We start from the raw sequence: 11,193 nt of genomic DNA, 5'->3' as shown, positions 1-11,193 counted from the left end.
ACAGAGGGATTGTCTATCCCTGTCCGACCAGAGGGAGTTTCAGGATCGGGCCTGGAGTTCCCGGCCCAGGCTGCCCCAGCACCTCTATGCCGGACCCGTGCTGGACAATCTCACGGCCTCTGGCCGGATTACTGTAGGTGCTCCAGGGTACGGCAGGCGCTCGGGCGCCTGGAAGAGGAGGGGATTGCACCTGCTGGAGTAAAAGAAACGGCCAACTCCCCTGTCAGGGCATGGCATGGCTGACTCAAATTCCGGAAGGGGGGGAGGAGTGGGCCCCACCTGCCCCTGTTCTTTTGAAGGGCCCGAGTGGCATGGCTTGGCCACCCTTCCTTGCTCTCTTCTTTGTGCCTTTAGGCTTCGATGCCATGGCCCTGACTAACTCCACCAATAAAATTGCTTTTGTTAATTCAAAACCGCTCTCTGCCCTTGTTTGCTGTTTGTCCCTTTTTTTATATATATATCTATGACTATATATATGTATATTCCAGTTTGACACAAGTGCAGAGTTCTTGCAGCGTTAAAGTGCCTAAAAGAAATCACACCCGCGATTGGACTTTGTAGCAGCCTGTAAAGCAGCCCAAAAGTTTTCCAAAAATGGCCGCTGCCTTGCGGGGCCTTAAGCTATCTGAAGAATATCAAAGAAAATGGCTGCTCCTTCCAGTCCCTCCCACCGGGAAGGGGACAAAATGGCAGCCGCACTGCCTCGTGTGATGCTGGCCTAAAGATTGTCCCTATGAGCTCACCAAACTGCCGGTCAGCAGGCAGCCCCCAGAGTAGTCCCAAGGGAAGGACAATGTCGCCCGACCCCCTCGTTCTTAAAACAGACGCCCAGGTCCCTCCGGGAGCGTTTTCTAATTAACGCCGGGAGACTCACGAGCAGCAAAAAGGAAGGCAAAACTGGCCGCCGCGCTTCTCGCGCGCGGGCAACCACAGGGGGGGGGAGGCCGCGCCTTGAAAGGCAATGCTGCGGGCTCGCCTAGCGGCCGAAGCCCTTGATATCCCTGCAGGCCTCACGGCCGGGCAGCCAAACGGCCGCACGATCGTCGGGCGGACGGACGGGCTCCGATGAAAGCCCTCCGATGAAAGCCCTGCGCCGCCCAATATCTCCCCCGCCTGCCTGAGAAGCCGAAGGAAGATCGCCCAGTCACACGCATGCACCGCCGCACCAGCCAAAGGCCGGCGCTTGGCGGCCATGCGCATCTACAAACGCCCGTCCCGGTGGAGTGGGTAGGAGGGTGAAAAGCCCTACGAGGTCGGCTGAGGCCGATCCTCCTCTCCACCCAAGGCCGCATAGGAAGCTCCGAAAACAGTCTCCCTTAAAGCGATCAGGCCTTGAAAGAGGCCTAGCCCCAGCCGACGCAGCCTTGGCCTTGCCCGGGCTGCCAGAGGCCCCTGTCACGTGCCGGCACCCGGCCACGTGACCGCCTCATCCGGCCGGCGGGAGGAGGTAGAAGCCTCCAATCGTCCCTCCCCCCTTGCAACGGCGCCTCCAGGCTGAAGCCTGGGGCGCGATTTCTGAGAGAGCACAGCACAAAAATGTAAAAATACATCTCTAAAAACACTTGAATGGATCAATTTTAAACCCCTCAAACACCAACCTAATCTACAGGCTAGTAAAATGAATCCTTCCTCTATTCTGAAATAAATTCATCTAAACATGAGAATACTTGGGACCCATGAATGTACTGGGACTGTGCTTTGGACAAGAAGCAAAGAACAAGGTGTGCATATTGTTCTCCTAGGTGTCCTTTCATAGTGGCACTAGTGCTTCTTCATAGTCCTGTACTCTGCTATCTCAGGATCTTTAGCATAGTTGAACTTGGTTCAGAGGGAATGAAGAAGCCAGTCCATGAATAGTTATGAACATCAACCTATTATTCAATCTCATATAGGCACTTTTTGCCTATATGAGTTCTTGAAGATATTCCCACACACACATTTTATAGGAGAGTATATAGTCAAGCTCACAATATGGGAGGCTGATAAGATCCAGTTGAATCAATCACTTGGAACAATACAAGGCAAGATGAGGTGGTATCTGACCACGTATCCTGCATATATGGGTAATGCTCATGGTGGATAATGGATATTATTGTGAATGTCAAAATTCACATGTGAAAGCTATTCTTTCCTAAATCAATTCTATGAGTTCCATTTTGGGAGTCATTCACAAATGAATTACGACCATCGCATGTTGAGGTTCACTGTCAAAATTCACAGTTAAATTTCTGTGTTTTTGGACATCTACAAATGTTGCTTGAGATTATTAAGCATATCAAAATTCAACAATTTTTGGGCATTCACTTCAGCAGATCAACATGCTGATTTGTAAAACCCTACAGCTATTTTAACAGTGCACCACACACAGTTCTTTACTTTTGCAATGATGGTTCTCTGCCAACAGGCATGTTTTGCCTTGATTCCAAGCTTTATTGCACTCTATAAAGTCTCACTTCTGACGGCATCTTCCAGCATGAGTAAAACATTTCCATTGTACATTCTCAAAGTAATCAGTGTGGCTGATACTCCACAGTGATGTGCCTTGAAGATCTGATTTCAAATGTAGCATTTTATAAGGTGCAGAAATATATTATAGAAAATGAGACATTTTCCTCTCTATGATATTGCGATTTGGGGCTCTGTGAGTCTCATTATGCTAACAATTCCTGGTTTACTTCAAGATCACAAATTACGGAAAAGAATGTTCCTGTTGCAATTAAAATAGATAATAGTAAGCTTCTCAGAAATTTCAGCACATTTAAACTTCAGAACTAGCACAGTGACAAATAACCAACTATGGTTGATTGAACTGTAAAAAAAAAATAAGACAACTGTTGCTGCATTTATAGCAAAACTAAAGCTCTTCTGTATCCTTTATAGGAAAATTTGAAGCCTGTTTATAGGATATGCAGTTTATGTGTCTGAAATCTTCTCTTAATATAGCAACTATTGTAATCTCAGATTAATTTCCAGGCACGATGACTACCCATCTGACAGGTTGAATATGAAGACTAGACTAAATTATAGAATCATAAATGCAATGAAAAAATCCTAATAAATTCCTGTGTGCATGCTGAGAGGGAGATGACAATGAAGGAGATCTCACTGCTTGAAGAGGTGGGCCACATGTGGAGTTAGGTGCCACCTGGTTGCAGCACTAAGCATGTAATGCCCTGGCATTAATGACCTCCAAAATGTCCTATTGTTAGCAGCCTTGCCATGGTCTTGCAAATTGAAAGTGATGGCTTTGTAGATTGAGTCAATTCAATGTTGGGGCTTCCTCTTTTCCTGCTGCCTTCAACTTTGCCCAACATTAAGAGATAGACAGTAGGCAAAAAGTGATCAAACATCCTTTCTGCACTGGAACAGGCAAAGTCTAGGTGGCAAAACACATGTTTTGTGCATGGAACATTGTAGGTTCAGTTCCTCCCATATCAAATGACAGGATCTCAGTGAACAGATGCTGGGGAAAATCCTTGTTTTCCTGGGACCTTGGAAAGCTACTGCCAGTCAGAATAGCCTACACAAGTCTAGATGTATGGATCATCTGACTTGCTATAAGGCATATTCATGTACCCATAAAAGAGACTGACCAGCAGAAGATCTTCAAAATAGACTGGAGCCACTGACTCTTGATCCCTGTGGTCAGTTCACAGGATGTCAAACAACCACATCTGCCAAGAGCAAATTAGGAATTTACCTTCTTGACAAAATAACACAGAAATTTTGGTTGATTCTGCACAACCTAATACCAGGTTACATTCAGTATTTAAAAATCCGGGTCTATTTTATCCTGGTTTCTCCCTTCACATAGGTGCCTGTTCCCATGGAGGAATCGAGATAAGACCAGGAGAAAATACTCTGATTTCTTTTACAAGAGTCCAGCTTTTTTTGTTTTTACAACGTAGATGCAGCACACAAGCTCGAACATCCCCAGTGTGCTGCATTCTGGTTAGCTCTCCCCCCCCCCCACCCCACCCAAGGCAATGCTTCTGATTGGCTGATCCACAGCAACCACGGGAAAATCAAACAGGACACACACACAACCTTTTTCTCTACCTTTGGAAAGGATCTGGTGCAGTGAGCAGCACAGCAAGCATGTTGTGCTATACAAAGTTTTTGATTGGCTTCCCCTTCCCTTTCCCCCCCTCCTCTTCTAAATCCCTCTATCCCCCTCCCTTTTCTCCACTCCTCTTTCCCCACTTTTTATTGACTGGGGTAGGTTCTGGGAGGTGGGAGACTTCATTTTTAGCTTGGTTTGTTTTTACTACATGATGTCTTTCTTGAAAATTCTGACTCTGTACTCTGGGGTATTAAAGAAGAAGAAAAGAGAATGGATTTATACCCCACCTTTCTCTCCTGTAAGGAGACTCAAGGTGGCTTATAAGCTCCTTTTCCTCCCTCTCCCCACAACAGACACCTTATGACATAGGTGAGGTGGGAGTGTTCTGAAGAACTGTGACTAGCCCAAGGTCACCCAGCAGGAATGTAGGACTGCAGAAACACATCTGATAAGCCTCTGCCACTCAGGTGGAGGATTGGGGAATCAAACCCGGTTCTCCAGATTAGAATCCACCTTCTCACCAAATCACTTTCATCATACTGAAACTGTCCTCTTTATGTTATCTCATTCTCGTGTAGGGGTTTAATTTACATATTTGACTGCATATGCATACAACATAAATATGAGCATTATTCCATGCTTCAAAAAAAATCAGTGGTGTACACTGTACACAGACTCTGTTTACAATTAGTACTGAGTCACTATTTTCAGAAAAACTTACTAAGCTACCCCCCTCTAATTTGAATTGTCATCCTGCCACAGATTTGATTAGCATGCCCTCTATTCCATCATCCAAGTCGTTGATAAAAATTGAAAAGTGCTGGGCCCAGGACAGAGCACTGTGGCACCCCACTAGTCACTTCTCTCCAGGGTGAAGATGAGCCATTGATGAGCCTGGGACCCCCAATCTGGTTGTGAGTCTTTTTTGTATGTGTGTGCACCCTTAATTAGTTTACGGGTGTGTGTTGAGTTCCAATGTTTACTCCAGTGCACTGCTGCCTGAACAGAGCTGAATAGTTGGAGCAGGCTGATATTAGTTGTGTTTAGTCATTGCCACTAAAGTAAAGGAAGAAGGATCTGATCAACCCAAAAGTGCACTAACCATGCAAGACTCAAACCTCCAGTCTGTAAACATATTGTCTCAGGTTTTTGTAAGCTCAATGCTTGGCTTTTTGCCACAACACCCAGTATGTATGTTGCTTCATAGCTGATCTATAGAGAACATTCTAGTCCCCTGATGCTCTGATTCTATCTTATCAATGAATGACACAGAATCTTCATATCTAATTTTTTTTCTTATATTTTCCCCTAAGGTTTGGCCTGCTCTCTCTTGACAGAAAATGCCATAAAAGAGGTCACAACATGAATCAAGGTCTCTGCTTGGATTAATTTCCCAGCTATCTCTTTGCCAACTTAAACAAACTGTCTAGCTCAGTTTCTGATCTAAACTAGCTCCATCTAGGGCTCTGCCCACATGGGAGCAGCCAATTCATTGCTAAACTGTAATTGTGGGAAACAGAACCATAAGTAGGAAGTACCAGGTTGCGTAGAGTTTGTGTAATATGTGTCCATGAGAACTTTATTACCTGAATGACCTCCTAAAATCTCCTGATGCATCATGCAGGTTGACAGCAATGTACATAGCCACTGGGACAGTAGTTTTGTGATTTGCAAATAGTAGGTTTGCTGAATAACACAGTTGAACAGAACCCAAATAAAAGAACCATATTCACATCTACTGCAGGAATGCAGACCAGTCTTTCAAAGGAGAAGAAAGTCCAAGTTACTTTGTGGGATGCAAAACTTTCTGCAAGAGCCAATGTCCAGTTTTAAGGAAAATTTAAAGTCTGGAGGGTTTCACTGCGGGAGAAGGCATTATGGCAAGCTGGTCATGCCAAGAAGCCCTGTTAGGAACGGAACCTCATGGGATCACCATGACATATTCCACTCCAAAGGGAACCAAACCCAGGAAGTGTTTCATAAGTGATCTCCGAAAACACCACACATAGACAAAATTTTTTTTTAGCTTTGAAACTGGTGTTCTTGGAACAAGGTGGCAGCTGAGATGAATCTGTTTATCAAAAGACTCATTGGATAAGAACAATCGCAGTCAAGCAGCAAATCATACATCATTTGTCACTGAAAAGGGGATCAAATAAACCTTGCTGTTAACTTGCATGAAAACTAGGCAATTTCTTCCACATACATGTATTAAACATGACATTGAACCAGATGGCAAACATTTACAAAATAGACAACAGAACAGTTGCACAAGAAACCACTCATAGTTGGGGAAATGTAAAGGAAAATAGATAGAAAGAATATAAATTTCTCAAATGTCAAATAAACGTTTAAAAACACTTTCTTATTTATACATCCCAAGACTTGGAGAAGGACAATGTAAAAAAGATTTTCTACATGCAGTTTCACCTGTCCCATCCAGACCACCAACGTCAAGTCAACCAAAGAAAACTGCTCTATTGGAAACTAAATTTTGTTTCTTTTGAATGGGTTGGGCACTTGGAGGAAGGCCAGAGCTAGAATGCACATACATAAAACGTTTCACTACAGTTTAGAGCAGTTTTGAACATTTTACATGAAGCTCCTGCTTGCAATTTGTGATCAGAATTGCTATATGAAAAGACTTTTTACTGATTCTATCATAACAGCAAATGAAGCATACCTAAAGCTCCATTTTCCAAAAGTACCTTAGCAACTGGATCTTTATGTTGGCAGAAGGCAGTGGCGGGGGGAATGCGTGCAACCCACTGGGTGTGTGCCTCTGTAGGGGCGTGGCAACGATTTGGCGGGGGTATGACAGGGGTGCAGGGCATTGTTCCCCCTTGCTCTGCCCCTGGCAGCAGGAGATAGCTCTCATAATAATGGGTAAAAATTAAGGGTAGAAAGGTACTGCATAGACATTAGGAAGAACTTTTTGCAGTGAGAATAGTTCAACAGCAGAATAATCTGCCTTGGGAGGTATTAGCACCAGCAGTCTTCAAGTAGCACCTTGCCAAATACTTGTCAGGGATGCTTTAGGCTGATTCTGCACTCAGCAAAGGGTTGGTCTAGACAACCTGCATGGCCCCTTCCAACCCTATGATTCTATGGTGAAAATTTGTTATTATTTTCAGGGCTGGAGGCAGCATACGCCATTGTGGGGCAGCTGCAAGGCACAGGTTTTCTGCTGAGGACCCTTCCTCTCCCCAGCTGCCACAATTACCACCTTCCATGCTACTTCCTCTTTTGCTTTCCTGAAAGTCCCCATAGCCTCTCTCCTTTTTCTGCTTCATTCTCTCCTTTCCACCCAATAGCCAACCTACCTTTATCTGTCCCTCTGCCTTCAGTTCCCCTCCCCCCATCCTGGCAACTGCTGCCTATGGTCCAGTTGTATTGTGCCGGCCTCTGGGTCAGGCCTACTTCCATAGTACAGAATCTTTAAGAACCTGGAGGAGGGCACATCACTTTTCCTGGTATCCACCTTCCCACTCTATTTCCTGTTTCCTTTCTTCCAGCAACTGCAATATCATTTCCCCTTTCCTTGCCTCATTCTCTCCTTATCCATTCACCAACCTACCTCTTTTCGACTTCCTGTCTTCAGCTATATTTTTATTAATTTATTTCATTTATAGTCCACCATTTTTTCACAGTATGAACCAAAGAAGCTTACATTATTCTCCTCTCCTTTTTATCCTCACAATAATCCTGTGAGGTAGGTTAAGCTGAAAGTATGTGATTGGTCTAACATCACCTAATGAGCTTCCTTGGCAGAAGGGTGATTTGAATCTGGGTCTCCCAAACCCTATTCTGAAGCTCTAACTGGTATACTACTCTGGCTTTCATAGTGTGGCTGCTGTTGAACAGTAGCAAGCAGCCAGCACAGTTGAGTCATACAAGTTAGGTGGTATCAAGACACTCTGTAGTTGCTGCTGCCCTGGTCCCAGTGAGTCCTCCCTCCAAAGCTAAAATAGCCTGGGAAAGGACCCTGTCACCTCTCTCTGCCTTTTACTCTCAAAAACCAAGCTTGGAATGCTGTGGTTGCGTAGCAATGGCCATTGAGGGAATTCATTTTTAAAAGCTACAGGAGTTCCTTTTATCATTTGGGAGATATTTCACATTTTCCTGCAAACTTGGGGTATTTTCAGATTTATAGAAAGATCTGTCTTGCCAACCTAAATTGCCCAGGTTGGCAGAGTCTCATCAGATTTTGACTGCTAAGCAGGGTTGGCTCCAAGCTCATTCCTTTGTGCAGATATTACGCCCTTTCAAGGCTACTTTCAGTGCTCTTTAGAGCTGTGAGGAGATATGTAGAACCCACTTACCTGAAACAGTTCATCCAGAAGTGGTTTGAAAATGCATTCTTTTGCGTGTGCGGAAGGGGCCTCTGAGAAGTATTTTGATGGGAGATCACTAAGGAAGTCCAGTGTTGCTACTCAGAGGAAGGCAATGGCAAACCACCTGTGAATATATCTTCCCTTTTTCTGCTTCCTTCCCTCCTTTCCACCCTTTCTCCCTTTGAAAACTCTATGGGATCATCAAGTTAGCAGTGACTTGATAGCATGTTCCACAATGTTTATATGCATTGCCTTTTCTTCCTCACTGCTCTGAAATCTGTGAAGCAACAAGGACTCCCCTAATTGGAACAACTAGGTTAGTTTCATCTTCACTGCACTATTGTCAATGGAGTTTTCCCAAAGTGGGCAGTCACATCTTCTGCTCATCAGTACTTCAGCTTATCAAGACAGTAACTGGAGAAAGCTTTCCTTGGCCACTTCTAACCAATGAGGTAAATCTAGCAATTCTAGTCAGGGTAACTTTAGAGTTGTCATCATACATAAAGCTAGGGAGAAACCTTTTATGGTTGTGAAAAACTGAATTAGCAGAAGAGCCCCAAGAGTACATCTGAACACACAAACCTGCCTTATCCTGAATCATACCATTAATCTATCAAAATCTGTATGGTCTGCTTTGACTGACAAATGCTCCCCGGGTCTCAGAAAGTGGTTTTTCATATTGCTTATTATTTGATCATTTTAACTAGAGATGCCAGGGATTGAACCTGAGCCACAGTCACTCCCCAAACCCAACTCAACATGATGTACCTGCCAAAGGAATACTAATCTTGTGGCACTGATATTCAGGAGCTGGCAATTACGCCCATCATAGTTGCAACTGAACTGGTTATGATTGTGATACCACACCCACAACGGGAGCAAAAAAGAATATAATATGGTTCTCCCACGGTCAGGCCCACTGCAATAGAGAGTGCCCTGTTTCAGTTAGGCCCGGGACACTTTTAATGGACTCAACAAAGGAATTCAGAGTTTGAAAAACAGCTTTGAACACCTTTGAGGCAGAAGCAACCAGTCACCCATCACACATTCCAAACAGGGTGCTGACTGTGTGGGACAAATCCATTCAGTCAGTCAAACTCATTGTGATTGTACCTATACACACCCTAGTAATGTGGCTAAAGGCCAGGAGAAAGCCATTATGGGTTTGCTGGGTAAGGGTGTAGAACAGACCTCAGACACAGTACAGATCTTTGCTGGGTAATAGTATAATACATGCACTGATCAAGTGTGATGCAATCATAAACATTTAGATCTGTCTCTGTGGTTCTTAACATTCTTTGTCCAAGTGTCCAGAACTCTTACAAACCAGCCAAGTTTTTTTTTGCATGGTTATGCTTAGAACACACAGTACATTATAGCAAACAAAACTACAGCAGACATGTGGGACTCCAACTTAGCCAGTGTCTACACCCTATGAAGTAATTAATCTTTTAATTTAATTATCCTTAACAATGCTGTGCCAGGTGTCTAGCTATCCTAACGGAGCATAGATGTATATAGAATCCATCATTGTTGATTTACTGTTACATGGCTGTATTATGTAAAATGCTGCCTAGAAATATAAAAACACATTTAATGTTTTAACTAAGACAATGTGTTTCAAAGGAATTTGCTTTCTTTGGAACAGGAATGTCCCCATAAAAAGGCATGTTCTGTGTTATGCAGAGCTGTCCAATAATCTTCAAACACTGTAATATGTGACCTGGAGTAAACCCTGTTTTCCTCTAAACCAAACTGATTTGGATCCATCCAGACAAAAAAAGAGTAGATTTTGAAAACATCATTATATGTTATAAATAACTTGTGGCTTAATCCCCCCCCCCACACACACACACACACACACTTTTACCCTCTGCATTTCTTATCACACTCTATTCCTTCAAGTTTACTCCAATAGAAGTCCCTATTTTTGGTCTCTCCACTGTAGTGCAGTATAAGTTGTCTATACCTTGTACAATAACATAGTAAAATGTTAACATGTTATAGCTTTGGGCTACAGAAGTATACCATCTCATCTGTAGCACAACATTAGGCTCACCAGCACAGATTAGCACTGGGGGTGTCTACTTCACCTGGCAAGCCCACAGTGTTGGGGGGTGGCAGCCTCTGCCCACATCAGCACTGGAGGTGGGGAGAAGAGTGGCTGCCTGAGCTAGCATCCCACAGCAGGCTCGCCCGTTCAGATTGGCACCAGGAGAGGGGGTTGGGATTGGAGGGGGTGACCGCAGCTAGTGGTCCCACAGCAGGCTCATCTGCCCAGATTGGCATTGGGGAAGATGGTTGGCACTGGGAGGGGGAGGCAGCAGGCTCACCAGCCCAGATCAGTACGGGGGGGAGCCTTCATTAGGCTCGGTAGTCCACAGTGGCACTGCAGCAAGTGGGGTGGCTACCTCAGTTGACGATCTGGGATAAGCCCAGATCAGCCCTGGGGGAGGTGGTCAGCACTGGGGGGGGGGCTTCCTCAGCTGGCAATCCCACAGCAGGCTCACCAATATCTATATTTCTCAAGCAAACAATCCATTGACATTAGTAGCCCAATCCAGAGCCCTTGGCAATGCTGCCTCCAGAGGGCTCTTTGACAGCATTGAGAGACAAAATACAAAGCAAAACCTTCCCACTGTCAAAAAGCCCTGCATTGGGCTTAGTGGGCTTATGTCACCCAAAAGGCCCAGAATGCCACAGCATACCTAGAGGCAATGCCTGGGTAGAAGCCGATTAACATAGGCTTTGTCACTGCTGTGCCTCCAGAACATCCCCACTGTGCTGGCAGGGCTG

Source organism: Sphaerodactylus townsendi, linkage group LG05, assembly GCF_021028975.2.
Source record: "Sphaerodactylus townsendi isolate TG3544 linkage group LG05, MPM_Stown_v2.3, whole genome shotgun sequence".
NCBI lineage: Eukaryota > Metazoa > Chordata > Lepidosauria > Squamata > Sphaerodactylidae > Sphaerodactylus > Sphaerodactylus townsendi.
The sequence above is the reverse complement of the archived record's forward strand: the minus strand, read 5'-3'. Positions refer to the sequence as shown.